Below are 2,913 nucleotides of genomic sequence, written 5' to 3'. Positions count from 1 at the left end.
CAGTGGCTGGGAGCGGCCACTGCACTCCAGTCTGGGCGACAGAGTGAGACTTCAACTCAAAAAAAAAGACCCGAAACTATAAAATTCCTATAAGAAAACATACAGGAAAAGTTTCGAGACATTGGGCTTGGCAATGATTTCACAAACATCATGCACAGGCAAAAAAAAAAAAAAAAAAGGAAAACAAACAAGTACCTATAATCCCAGCACCTTGGGAGGCTGAGGTGAGAGGATTGCCTGAGCCCACAGGTTTGAGACAAGCCTGGGCAGCTTGGTGAGACGGCATCTTTACAATAAATTTTTAAAAAATTAGTCGGGCATGGTGGCACATGCCTGTAGTTCCAGCTACTTGGAAGGTTGAGTGAAAGGATCACCTGAAGCCAGCAGGTCGAGGCTGCGGTGGCCATGAGTGTGCCACTGCACTGCAGCCTGGGTGACAGAGTGAGACTCCAACTCAAAAAAAAATAATTAATAAATAAATAAGCAGGACAACATCAACTGAAAACACTTCTGCACAGCAAAGGGAACAATCATCAAAGTGAAAACATATGGAATTAAAGAAAATATTTGCAAACTATACATCTGATAATATATCCTATTTATAGCCTCCAAAATATATAAAAAATTCTGACAAATCAATATTTAAAAAAACGAATAATTCAATTTTAAAACGTGCTAAAGATTTGAATGGACATTTCTCAAAAAAAGACATACAAATGGCCAACATATATATGAAAAAACACTCATCACTAATTATTAGGGAAATTCAAATAAAAACCACAATGAGGTATCATTTCACACCTGTCAGGATGGCTATTATAAAAAAAAACAAAACAAAAGTCAGTGTGCATTGACAAGGATGTGGAAAAATCTGAAGACTTGTATACTGTTAGTGGGAACGCAAAATGGTGCAGCCGCTATGGAAAACAGTTTGAAAGTTCCTCAAAAAACTAAAAATAGCATTACCACATGATCCAGCAATTCTAACTATTTATCCAAAAGAATAGAAATTAGTATCTCAAAGAGATATTGACACTCCTATGTCCACTGTAGCACTATTCACTATAACCAAGATGTGGCAATAACCTAAATGTTCAGCAGTAGATGTACAACTAAAGAAAACATGATATACCCATATAATGGAATACTATTTAACTTCAAAAAAGAAGGAAATTCTGCAATATGTGACAACATTGTTGGATCTAAGGACATTATGCTAAGTGAAATAGCCAGTCACAGAAAGACAAATACTGCACGATCCCATTTGTGTGATGTATGTAAAATGTAAAATGGTGGTTCCAGGGACTGGGGAAGAATGAAGTGGAGAGTTACTAATCAATGGGCATAAACTTTTAGTCAAGCAAGATGAATAATAAGCTCTAGAGATCTGCTGTACAACATTGTACCTACAGTCAACAATAATGTACCATATACTTAAACATTTGTTAAGAGGGTAAATCATGTTGTGTTCTTATCACAATAAAATAACTTTAAAAAGCTGTTAGATTATGCTATTATCTTTGCTTTCCAGACTGTCTCATAGAATGAGATTTCCTTACTTGTTTTATGATTTTTACTTGTGAACATATCTTCTGGGAAATTTTATTCTATAGGATTCTATAAATGCCCTGGGTTGTGCATTAATTGTGGAGTGCTTCTGACCAATGTAGTTCACTGGCTCTGGAACCATTTTTCCTGAGGCTGGGGCTATTTTGAGATTGGAGTTTCTACATCAAAAAGGTACTGCAGGGTTGGGCATAGTGGCTTATGCCTGTAATCCCAGCACTTTGGTAGGCTGAGGTGGGAGGATCACTTGAGGCCAGGAGTTTGAGCCCCGGCCTGGGCAATGTAGTGACTCCTCAGTTCTATAAAAAAATAAAAATAATTAGCCAGTGTGGTGGCACATGCCTATTGTCCTAGTCACTCAGGAAACTGAGGCGGAAGGATCACCTGAGACCAGGAGTTTGAGGCTGCAGTGAGCCATGATTGTTTCATGGCACACCAGTCTGGGTCACAGAGTGAGACCTCAACTCAAAAAAAGAAGTAGGAGGAAGAGGGAAGAAGGAAGGAGGTACTGCAGAACTGCAACTGTCTACTCACACATTGCTCATCAGAGGTTCTGACATCTCAGAATTGGCATGAATATCTCTCATGAACTGGGCTAAGTGGCTTGTTTCCACTTCTGTCTATATCCCCCAAGCAACGAGCAGGTACAGAGTTTTGTAAGCCCAAATTAACAGACCCTCCCTGCCTCCTAGTTTTTTGCAGGGAGCCTTGTTTTAGCCTGTAGTCTTGACTCCTGCCCTGGCATCTAGTATTAAAAACCCAGCCCCAAGGGTTAGATCTCAACACCTTCGTGGGTTCCATGGCTTCAGCTTCCACTCACAACTGATGGAATCCCATGATGTTGCTTTAACATCTAAAAATCTGAAATTTCACCTTTCTTTCTTTCAGGCACAGCTACATATTTTTTGTTAATTGGGGGGAAAAATCCTAAAACCTTATGTCCTGAATTTCTGAGTTTGGAGCAAAATGCCAGTCTACCATCTTGAGCAAAGGTGCTAGGAAGAAATTATTACAAAGGTTTGAAAAGAACATGGAGATGTCCCAGAAAATAAGAGAGAAGAATCTCAAGAAAAGAAATCAGTTGTATCATATCAAAAATTGCATTGTGGACAAATAAAATAGGAACTGAATAGACACCATTAAATATGAAGATGTGGAGACACTGATTACCCAGGTGAGAGCTCTTTCGTGGTGTAGTGGGGGACAGAAGCCTTACTGTAGTGAACTAGAGAGTGAAAGAGAGGTGCTAGAGAGAGGAAGATAGGAGTTCCTCCTTTTGATGTGTGACTGTTTTTTTTTTTTGAGTTGGAGTCTCACTCTGGCACCCAGACTGGAGTGCAGTGGCTG

Source organism: Carlito syrichta, unplaced genomic scaffold (genome assembly GCF_000164805.1).
Source record: "Carlito syrichta isolate Samal-C Ts95f unplaced genomic scaffold, Tarsius_syrichta-2.0.1 Scaffold311852, whole genome shotgun sequence".
Taxonomy (NCBI): Eukaryota; Metazoa; Chordata; class Mammalia; order Primates; family Tarsiidae; genus Carlito; species Carlito syrichta.
The sequence above is the reverse complement of the archived record's forward strand: the minus strand, read 5'-3'. Positions refer to the sequence as shown.